General features: G+C 33.8%; 1 protein-coding gene across 1 annotated transcript in view; it reads left to right on the top strand.

Annotated features, from left to right (window-relative positions):
* The window catches only part of LOC106673069 (M-phase inducer phosphatase-like), a 124,416-nt gene that overhangs the window by 38,820 nt on the left and 73,169 nt on the right, over positions 1-12,427 (top strand). The window lies entirely within an intron of this gene.

Raw genomic sequence — 12,427 nt, forward strand, 5'->3', positions numbered from 1 at the left:
CTCGTGTATCAATCTTGTTAAAAATTGGTCAAAATATATAGAAAAACTTTCTAAAACTAAGGAAATATCAAAAGTATAAAAAAAACTTCATAAAAGTATGTTTTTTTTTCGATTGTGAACTGCCGGTTGAGTCGAGATTTGAGAGTCAGCGAATGAAGCCTGTCGACTAGTTCAACTTGATCTCGTGTATCAATCCTATTAAAAATTATGCATGTCAATATGGTTGTGGTTTGTATTAAACAATGGCCGGGTCAGTCCAATTAAAAATAATAAAAACTGAACTCTTATTTCTAAACCCGTTTTAAGGATCATCCCAACGATGTCTAAGGATTTTATCAACGATATTTATTGCAGAGCAAAAAACAACACCTATGTATCGTATATATAATATGCTAATACGTATGCTATTGGGTAGCATATTGAACAGCATATCCATCATTCTGTATGTGAGAAAGTGAGAAGGTAAATGATGGTATAGTACTGTTTTACTGCCGGTGTGGACAGATGGGATTTGACAAGTAAGGTATGAAGCAAATCCGGGGGTCAATATTGCTATTAACAAGGACGAGAATAAATAATTTTTATCAATATAAATCGAACATATTTCCTTTTGCATGGAGCGCATCTAAATTAAATTTTTTTTGCGGGGGTCTTTCAACAACGAGGTTATTTGGTTATTTGTACCTTCGGGGTGCCGGTGTTTTAAAAAAAAATCGATTTGTAATTTTGTCAGGTTCTAATGCAGGGCCGCTGGATTCGACGTCACCTAAATTAATAAAACGTAAAGAACTTGATTAGTTGCGGAAGGAGTCTAATTTCAGGAATTTCACTTGTAATTTTTAATCCATCATAACATTTAGATGTTGATATTGGTATGTGCGGCCTAAACAGAACTAGCATACTCTAGAACTGGACGGGCTATTGAAGTGTAAAGACAGTATGGAGAAGTGGTTTCTGTGAAGTCATGGAAGTAAAGGAATACTAGTTTGTATGAACTTTTGCAAATGGTTTCTATGTGAAGGTTGAATGTTAATTCCTAAATGTTTAATGCCGGATAGTCTTATTAAGTGAGTTTGTGATATTAGAACGTTTGTCCAAGTTCAAAGACATGTTATTTTGTTAGCTCCATTTACCTAAATTGCCTATTGAATGCTGAAGAGTAAGACAATCATCTATATTAGATGTGGGGTGAAATAATTTAGATAGTCTGCATATCTTAAAATGAAGAGTAGAAGGAAGGTCATTGATAAAGATGAGTCATTGAAGAGTAGAAATAGAACTGGACCTAAGTGTGGTCCCTGAGGTACGCCAGAATTAACTTCAAATTTAGAGGGATAGATAGACTTGATTCGAACTCTTTGAAGACGATTTTTTTAGAAAACTGTGGAAGTATAGAAGCATAATATTACTAAAGCCAAATTCTTTGAAATACACCGTGTGATCAACCAAGGCCTTGGAGAAGTCAGTGTATATAACATCAACTTACGATTTAATGATTATTTGGAGATTGTGTCAAACTTATGATTTAATGACGCATTAACGATAATATTTATATATGGATATTATAAAAATATTATTGTTAATGTGTCATTAAATCATAAGTTTGACACAATCTCCAAATAATAATTAAATCGTATGTATCGTACATATCGTAAAATATGTATATATATAACTAATATAATATTAACTAATTAATTAACTACGATAATATTCATATGTAATACATATATTCAGTATTGATGACACAAATGGTGATACATCATTACTGTATAAATCGTTAAATTGCTGACTTAATACTTGTGCCGAAATACTACGCTAGATTTATGGAGCTGAACGTTGTACTGCTTTAAAAATTTGAGTGATTTGGAAAAATACACGAGATTCCACCAAAACACGACAAACCTTGAACTGTTGAGCTCCAACGGTTTGAAAAAAAAATTCCAAGCAATGTATTAATAGTGAAAATAAAATTTGACCAGAAAATTTTATTTAAAAAAATCGTTGATATTTGGAGGACACAAAGAATAGACATTGTTTAAATTGTCTAAAATTTCAACTAAATTACCATCACAGTAGCTAGCAGTTAAGAACTTATTGTGACTGTTCCCAGAAGACGAGGGAATCTTTCAGAAGAGCATAATAGAATCGGTTTCGAGTGGACTCATAAGATGTGCATTATCCGTGGTAAATAACCCGGCGATTCTGGCAGTGGGGAGAGGAGGCCAGCCATGAAATTGTTTGCTCCCGCCGGGGTAGCCGGCTACCTGGCCGCTTTGCCCCGGTTTTCCTTCCTCTCTCTAGGTCTAGAGCAATGCTCACAGGGATTACCAAAAGCCCATTGATGGCACCCGCGCTCGATTCATTCATCTAAGCATGCGTGTGGTCAATCCCACTTCGAAGAGGACATGGACTCTTTCGGAATGTACACACGGAGATTAGCATCTCGGCATCTCTTGCAAACGTTTTCCCATGAATGTCGTAGGCGGTCGTCCATTCAGATAAATCTCTAACAGGCCTCTTTTATACGCTGTCCGCTCTCAATGATTCAACATCTAGTGAATTAGTGTACTATCTACCTTTAGTTACCTATTGTTGCCATTGATATAGTGGGCAGTGTTTTGGCTTTGTGAAGTTCTTTTATTATTAAATTCATTAGATTTCGTGGTCCGATTGACCGAATAACATCTTTCATTAATTAATCTTTATGTAAGATATTGGTTGAGATAAAAAAAGGAATTTGAAAAATGGCAAAAGGAGGAAAATTCGAAAGGTTGGGTTGATATGGGAAATTAGTGTCCGAGTGGATCGAAGTCACGATAGCTCAAGTAGTAGAGCAGCGGTGTATTTAGCCGAAGGTCGTGAGTTCGAATCCCGCTCGTGACACTGACTTTTTTATCTCAACCGATACCTCACATAAAGATTTTTTTATTATGTTGAATCTACTATATGTTTGTATTTCAGCGTGATCGTTATTAACAGAAGGGTTGGAACTTTAATCCATTTAGGCTTGTGTAATTGGATTTCCGCTCCATATATAACAGCGTAATGATTGGTAGCATCTAACGAGTATCAATTTAGATTTGGATTATTACTAAACCGTGTTTCCATGTTCAAAGATCAAATCGGACGTGAGGCTACTCTGCTTCTACAAATGTATTTATATTAATTTAATTTGTGAATTTATTTCTTCATACGGTGTCAGTCAGCTGGCCTTTCTACTGAAGTACTTTTTTTTTTTTTAATTCTGCTTAAAATATTCATGCTCCTTTTAGGCTCGTTAATGTGTTCACTTGTCTTAATGTTCTGTTTTGTCCCGATTGGATTTTTTTATTGACTCAAAAACCTTATTCAGCATACATAAAATAATATATCAATAACATAAGTATGTTTTTAAATAACCATCGTATAAATAATAGTAAAAAATCAAAAATTGGTAGATCTAAAATATAAATACATTTTTAATTACCATAAATACACAGTTTTAAATTCATATTTTAACAATAATAGATTTTTTCACATAAAATTACTCATTTATTTCAAAAATCTTCTCGGCTTCTCTTCATATTTTTTCTTCAAATTGGAACCCCCACCTCTGAGATAAACTGCATTACCTCTTCACAGAGATTGAAGACCCAATCTTCTGTTTGGTTAGTACAGTGAGAAATTATATGGTGTAAATCTTCTATGATATGTACTCTTTTACCGTCTTTTGTTTTTGTTCATTATATATGATGTATTCTTTTTCCCGCCTTTTGTTCATTATCCAGTGGTATGTACTCTTCTACCGTCTTTTGTTTTTGCTCATTATATATGGTATATTGTTTTTCCCGCATTTTGTTTTTGTTCATTATCTATGATATGTACTCTTTTCCTGCCTTTTATTCATTACCCAATGGTATGTACTCTTTTACCGTCTTTTGTTTTTGTTCATTATATATGATGTATTCTTTTTCCCGCCTTTTGTTCATTATATATGATGTATTCTTTTTCCCGCCTTTTGTTCATTTTCCAATGGTATGTGCTCTTTTAGTGTCTTTTGTTTTTGTTCATTATATATGGTGTACTCTTTTGCCGCCTTTTCTCCAATATTTATGGTATTTACTCTTTTCCGCCGTTTCTTCATTATTTATGGCGTGTACGCTTTTCCAGACTTTTTCATTATCTACGGTATGCACTGTTTTCCTCCTTTTCTTCATTTCTATGGTAATGTTTTCTTTGGGCAAACTTTTCATTTCTTTCATTAATTTGTAACCCTCGCTGTGATACGGATCATTCCGAAATGATGACAAATGGGAATCGGCCTAGACTTTCTCAGAATAGCTTCCGCCCCTACCGTGTGAGTCGCCGCTATAAAGAAACTAGCCAGAAGGGGGCCGCTTAACGGCTAAATGCTGCCTCCTCCTCCTCGAGTGGCTTTAAACCTTAGACATTCTGGAAACCTCAGCCCGTATATTCCCCTGTTTAGCCGGACCCTTACCTGCCACAGCGACAATAGTGTCCTTTAAACGTCCGAGGAGAGATATGGGCGTGGGAGGCGAGGAGTGGCGCCAAATAGTCTCCTGTTTATGTCACAATGGCCTGCTACCTTCTTTTGACAGAAATTAGCCAAAGTCCCTGAATGCCTTTTCTTATCTGGGCAACACCGGCTTTTATGGGGACAAATTTGATTTCACGAGGATACCAACCTCTTTTTTGAATTTCCTCATGTAATTAATTGGTCCTAACGGAACCATTATTCCTTAATTTACTTCTTTTTTTCATGTACCTATTTTTAAAACAGTTTTGTCGGTTAATAAATATCATTAAGACAAAAGTTTAGCATGAATAATGTACCCTATACACGTGCTATGCGTAATGCAATGAATGGCATAAAATTGTTCATCTTATTTTGTTATATCATGTTCTTATTGTTATTATACTTATGAATTTGTGAGGTTAAATTAAATAACATAACATATAATAACGTTAGTACAAGACAGTCGGATATATTTGGTAATTTTTAATCTTTAAACTATTTTTGAGAGGTAAAACCTACATGTGAGTTTAATTAGGGCTCGTCTGGCAGGAAGTAAGGCAAAACAGAAAAACCCCGAGACTTTTTTTTGGAAAAGCATTGTTAACTTTACTTATAGAAATTGTAGCATGTTCTACGTTCAATTAACTTATCTTATGTCCAGTTACCTAACTATTATCATTTGATTTCTATTTCAAAACCATCTTTGCATTCAAGCGATTTCCCCTGCAAAGGTACCAAAAACAGTAAAAACTTCAAAATGTATAAAAACATATATACAGGGTGTTCGGATACTTGTTACAAACTTAGCTAGTAGATTCTACATTCAAAAAGGAACCAAAAAGTGCTATTAACTATGGTCCTAATCTCATCAGTTTCGGAGTTATTTCACTTTTTCTGATTTTTTAAGATATCACGACCTTGCTTCAAATAAACAATGATAACTCCAAAACTAAAAGGTTTGAACAAATCCGTCGATACCATAAAAAATTACGTTAAATTTCCAATAAGATGTGATCAATACTAACCTCGTAAACGTTCGTGAAATAAGCGATTTAGTAGGGAGAACTTTGAAAAAAATTGTTTTTTAAAGTTGAAACACTTACTATGGTGATTCTAAACTACTATATCCAAATCTAGAGACTAGCAAATTTCAGAAAACGAACTCCATTTAATATCCTTTTGAATGGTGTAATTTCATTTTTAGTTACTTTTTTTCAAAGATGAATAAATTGATGGAGGAGAGGAAATTAAAAAAAAGATTTAAAAAAAATTTACTTAAGGTAATTTTGAATGAATTTATTAAACTTTTTTTTAAATTTACATTCGAAACCGAAATAGTGCATGTGTTCACTTATTTACCAACACGACTGCAACTTTAATCGTTTATTTGAAGGAAGGTCGTGAAATCTTAAAAAATCAGAAAAAGTGGAATAACCCCGAAACTGCTGAGATTTGGGCCATAGTTAATTAGGACTTTTTGATTCCATTTTGAATGTAGAATCTACGGGCAGAGTTTGTCACTCGAGTAGCCCAACACCCTGTATAACTCCTAAAATGCGTTTTGAGTTAGATTAACAATATTATTACATGTAAAAGTTATCTAACATTGTTTGAATCAGAATAAATATGAAAAGGTATGTTTTTGTTTTAATAAAAAAGTAGTTCGTAATGCATGAAAATTTAGGGACGCAATGTATAAATAAAAACTTCATAATAAATAAATAAATAACGTAAGAAAATTGAATTGTTTTAAACGAATGTAGTCAAAGTTTTTTTCACCTTGTCGTTCTCAATTTATATCCTCTTTCGAACAGTTTCAATAGCTTCAATCTGTGGATTTAATGAGAGCTTTCTGGATTTCAACCTTGAAGAGATACTGTTAAATCGGACGTAATTGTTGGTGAATTAGGAATATTTTTTATTTTTAAGACGGATTGATTTTAATTTTTAATTGATTCCTTAAACTTTTTTAAACAGTACTACACTTAACCCTGTCCCCCATCGCTTCCAAAATAATACAATAAATAAAAGACTTTACAGATTTGCAGTGTAAGCCAATTTGAGAATTTCTGTCATCCCCTATAATTATGCCGTGTACGAAATTTCGTTATAGATTGAAAATTGAGCTTTCAGTAATAAAAAATAAGAGAAGAAAGGCTTTTTTGATGAAACGATTTCTAGGATAAGGTCTCCGTAACTTGCCAAACTGGATAACATTGCGAATTACGTTTTGTTCCGATTTGATACATCGTCAAATTAATACATCGTCGGTAATGTTATTTACCCTTTTAATTGCAAGTGAAAAAATAAAACGCGTTTTATAAAAATATTATTGTAATTTTTAATAAAATTTTAATTCAGTTTTCTTCTTTTTAAAAAAATAAGATAAATGATATGAAATTTTATCATTTGTGCAATTTTGAGCAATAAAAACCGAATGCGTGCAATTTCACTCCAAACGATTCAAATGTGCAATTTTGTGCCAAATATATCTTGAGAATATGTTTCCTCGTATCATGAAACAGATTAATGAATGAAGTTTTTTCGGAGGATCTACGGAAGAGGTCAGCAGAGAGAAAAACTTACTTTCGGTTTTCGCCGAGCTTTCGACAGTTTTTATATTGTCATCTTCAGGGCCTGTTTTATTATCATATAAAAAAAACAAAAAAACAATTAAAAACATGAAAAACAATTTGCACAAAAATTGAAATATCTTACTTAAACCTTAATGGGGAAATAAAAAGACATGGTGTTTTGGTCACAGAAGTACATTACTTTTTTTTGGTTCTCAGCATCTAAACATTATTTAAATTAAATAAATTAATAATTAAAAATTACAACTATAAGTACAATAAAAATTAAAAAAACGTGGTCGAGAAAAGGTTACCTCATAAAAGTCTAAAAAACTAGTAAAAACCTTCCTTTCTTTGTTTTCAGGTACATGCGATCACAGTGTGTTTCTTATACATACATATATACAATTAACTTATCTTACATTTAAATTACTATACACTAAGATCACAGATCAAAAAACACAAAAAAACAAACCCTCTTCGACGAGAGGAACAAAGGCTTTGGGATAAACTCGTTTTTTCTCCCCCGGTTAATAGATTCCGCCACTAGGGCGACGTTCTCATTTCCCTCCTTTGCTTTGAATTTTAGTATTCGTTTAGGAGGCCTGCATAGACCGAAATGGATCCCAACTATCGGTTTGTAGATTACAAGTATTTGGGGTGACACTGATATATACTTTTTCGGTCAGTAATCTTTCCAAGTTCGACTCCCCGGACAAGATTTTCGGGGAGTCGAACTTGAAAAAGTGATTACTGTTTAACGCATGGGTAGCAAGTCCCGATATCTTTTTCTTATTGTCGCAATCCAACCTGTGTTGGTTCAACCGTGCATACAATTATTGCTTTGTTTGACCTACATAGTTGACATTGCAAAGTGATCCGATTGGTTCTTTTGTTTTTAGATTTGCATGTAATATATTTAGGTTGTTCTTAGACTTACAAGCAATTCCTACATCCCCAACTTTGTGCTTGAAGTGCCTTTTTAATTTTTGGGACACTTCAGGTATATACGTGATAGACCTGAAAAAAAGTAGGTTTTGCCACCCCGTTGTTTACTATTTTGATTTGTGGTACAATCGCATTTTGGTTTGGAAATTCATTTTCAACATTTACAGAGTTATTTTTCATTTCGACATTGACATTATTTACATTAAATTGACAATGCTTAAATTCAGTAATTAGTTCATTGATTAGTTCCACCGGGTAATGGTTATTTTTAAGTAAATTGAAAATTATTTTTATATTTTCTTCCAAAAATTTAATATTACTTAGACCTAACACCCTACTGATTAGGTTCTTGGCGCAATTCATCTTTAGTGAAAACGAATGCGCCGAATTGAAGGCAAAATATATACGAGTTTATCCCGTAGCCTTTGTTCCTCTCGTCGAAGAGGGTTTGTTTTTTGTTTTTTGATCTGTGACCTTAGTGTATAGTAATTTAAATGTAAGATAAGTTAATTGTATATATGTAAGTATAAGAAACACACTGTGATCGCATGTACCTGAAAACAAAGAAAGGAAGGTTTTTACTAGTTTTTTAGACTTTTATGAGGTTTAATTTTTAATTATTAATTTATTCAATTTAAATAATGTTTAGATGCTGAGCACCAAAAAAAGTAATGTACTTCTGCGCCCAAAACACCATGTCTTTTTATTTCCACATTAAGGTTTAAGTAAGATATTTCAATTTTTGTGCAAATTGTTTTTCATGTTTTTAATTTTTTTATTTTATTTTAAATATGATAATAAAACAGACCCTGAAGTACAGTATAAAAACTGTAGAAAGCTTGGCGAAAACAGAAAGGAAGTTTTTCTCTGTGTTGACCTCTTCCGTAGATCCTCCGAAAAAACTTCGTTTCCAGCAGGTCGATAATCTAGCTCATCGTTACAGATTAATAAATGATCTAGAACAGTGGTCGGCAAACCGCGGCTCTTTGACTTCTTGGCTCTGGCTCTTTCACTAAATGTTTAGTGCAGACACGGAGCGAAAAATATTACAGGTGCAAAAAATGGGATTGTCGCTATTTTTAAAGGAAAAATTAATCACGAGATACTTAGTTACCATTGTATTATTCATCACTATGTGCTCAGACATTTCCTGAAGAATTTGCTCATCAGGTTCAAAGACTTTAGGAACAACAAAGCGACGCTAGCCTTTGTTTAAAAAAACCTCTGAATGCCACGGTAACATAAATTAATTTTTTGCCCTTTAATATTGATAATGGCAGCTTTGAAATGCAGTTGTTGAATTTAAAAAATAAAGAATTTTGGAGTTCAAAATTCGAGCGTCTTTATACCGATTTTCAGCTACTGGTGAAAAATAAATGTGAATTAAGTTTACAGCACAAATGGTCTGCTTTAAAAGATCTGTCGAGGGAGGATATGTTGTTTTTTAACACCTGGATGATGATGATCAACTGAAGAAACTAGCGTTTGCTGTTCTTTCCTTATTTGGGTTTACATGTTTATGCGAACAATCGTTTTCAAGCATGAACTTTATCAAGAGTAGATTAAGAAATTGGCTTATCGATGAGAACTTGGAATCATGCCTAAAATTAAAAACAACATACAAACCTGACTTAACCCTACTTTCCAGGGAAATGCAAGGCCATTGTTCTCATTAGTGGAATATTTGAAGTTTTTTTTTAAGGATACCTTTTATATTATTTAACTTGTTATATTTTTAAATAAATATCTTTATATAAGAATGATACCAAGTTTTATTTAATGCACTGTTAATTAAACTAAGACATATTCAGCAAAGGCAAGCTCGAGAGTGTACTTTTAATTCTAATTATTTCCATAAAAATGTCTACTAAAGCAAAGCTCAAGTTTAAAAAATGGCTCTGAATAAACTTCAATTTTGTATTTTTGTTTATATTTGGCTCTTTTGGATGACGAGTTTGCCGTCCACTGATCTAGAAGACGCAAAACGCAAGCAAACAATATGTGCAATACGGCAGAAATCCGGTCTCTATTTATGACCAATAATCCTGTTCTTCGTGACTCCTACATCATTCGGTATACCAACAGCCTTCCTTGGCCTAGAGGTATTCAACTATTTCCACACCTTTTGTACTAAAGTGGACTTGGAATTTTTGTATAAATTCATGTATTTCGTTCATGTCATTCCTTATGAAGATGGTCTTTGATCGATTTCGCTTATGTTGTATAATTTTCTGTCCTTATTTCATTCAATTGTTCTTTTGTTTCTCTACAAAAGTCTCAAGTCTCCATACTCTTGTCTATATTTTTGTGAATGATTTATCCCGACGAGAAAGTTATAGAGTTGAACCGTTTGGACTCCGTTGTGTATTTTTTTGTGTCATTTTTTCTTGTGATTCACTACCATCTTCAGTGGTTGGTTTTCACTTTGCTCGTTTCGCAATTGGCTCACTGGGGTTTTACTTGGTCTGGTTTAAAAGTTAAAGGTTATAACATTTAATTTAAAACTTAAAGTTTAAAAAAACGAGACTATTTTATATTTCCTATGTATCTACTAATAGGTCAATTGCTAACTTTTGGGAATGGCCTAATAATAAATAATATGCATTATCTGAAGATAACAAGTTATTTTAATAGTATTATTTAACTTACCTTGCTTCTGATATATTTCGTAATCATACTGATTATACGGAATTTAGTGTCAACGTTTGTTTATTTACGGAGAGCTACGCGGTCATATTAACCCCAGGGGGTTCCGTTATTTTCGAAACAGACCTTTTTGGAAATACGTTGGGTTCTAATCCTGAATTAGAACCAGGGTCCTAGAATCAGAGAATAACAACTTTCCTACTTAATGGAAAGGTTCATAACTAGAAATCTTGACTTCAAATGTAGTTTGGAATCACCTTTTTAACAGATGTTCCGTGGGACGTAAAGGCATTATTTTTGTTCAAATAAACAAAAGTATGTCCACGGTTGCTTACTAATGTATGTGATTTGGAGGACTTAATAATCGATGAGTCGTGAGATTTCTTATTGAAGTCCGCGTGTGACGTGGGCATTTCGCCGTCTTCAGTGGTTGGTTTCCACTTTGGTCGTTAGGCTCTTGGTTCATTGGGATTCGGCTTGATCGAAACCTTTGTTGATATCGTTAGAAAAATAAAAAAAGGGGGATATCTTAACACTATTAATAATAGATCAATTGCTGGCAGTTGGTAATGGCTGACTATTATTAAATACTTATAATCATTAGAAAGGACGGCGTGACCGGGGTCTCCTTTTCCCAGGGCAGGTTTTGCCTATTCCCTACAGTGTCCGAGGTCGCCCTGGGCCGGGAGTTGCCGGGATCCTTCGGCCCTTAGCAACAAGGGCCCGTTAGCCCGCAGGAAGCCAGAGAGGGACAAGTGGATTCATTACTGTGGGAATTTCTACCTGCCTCCTACGCATTCCGGGCGGCGACTGATTTATCTGTCAGGTGGATTATAACCACGACCATGGGAGTGGGTTTGACGACCGACGGCAGTCTATTAGTACAATAGGTCTACGAGCAAAAACTATATATTGTATAAAAATTAAATAGGTAGTGTTGAATGTTTACGTTTTCACCTTATTTTTTAAGAAAGATACATACGAAAAAGATTTGGCGTAACTAACATATTTGACAGAGAGCAAATAGTACCAGGCGGTACTCGCGCAAATCAGCGAAACTCCTTCGTCATTGAAAGTCATAATCAACCCCAAAAAATCTATACGCAAAATGAAAACAAGACTGTAAATTTCATGTTAACCATCCAAACCGTAAATTCGATCTGCGGAGGGCGGCGACTTTTTTCCTCTATTTTACCAACCATAAAAAAGTCGAAAGGTAAGCCCTTTAAACGAATGAAGGAAGGTCTGCCCATAAACCACAAGCGATCCCTTACCCGACCGAGGCATTTCCCGCCTTTTCCAGCAAAATCAGTTGTACATATATCTTTTAACATCAGTTCTTGAACGAATCGACATATGTTCCTACTTTTCTCCCCCATTATTTCAACCCTTTACTAGCTCTTTCCTTAGATGACACATGACACTTATCAGAAAAGATTACAGAAGTTACATTAATACACCATTTCAGTTAAGTCACCAGTTCAGTCGTCTTATGACGACAACAAACAATACATAATTTGTATGGAAATTTTTGACATATGAATTATTTTTGATACTAACTATAACTTGAAGATTATTTGGAGATCGTGAGATGCAGTCTGGTGTGAAGTAGGTTTAGAAAAACATTTTCTTAATTGTGCCATTGTTTCTATCTTTATTGAGATCAACTTCAGGGCCAGGGATTTATAAACATTGTTTAAATTTGTAGAGATTAGTGACCGTTAATCGATAGTTATTCAGTATC

This window comes from Cimex lectularius, unplaced genomic scaffold (genome assembly GCF_000648675.2).
Source record: "Cimex lectularius strain Harlan isolate CLEC.00 unplaced genomic scaffold, Clec_2.1 scaffold99, whole genome shotgun sequence".
Taxonomy (NCBI): Eukaryota; Metazoa; Arthropoda; class Insecta; order Hemiptera; family Cimicidae; genus Cimex; species Cimex lectularius.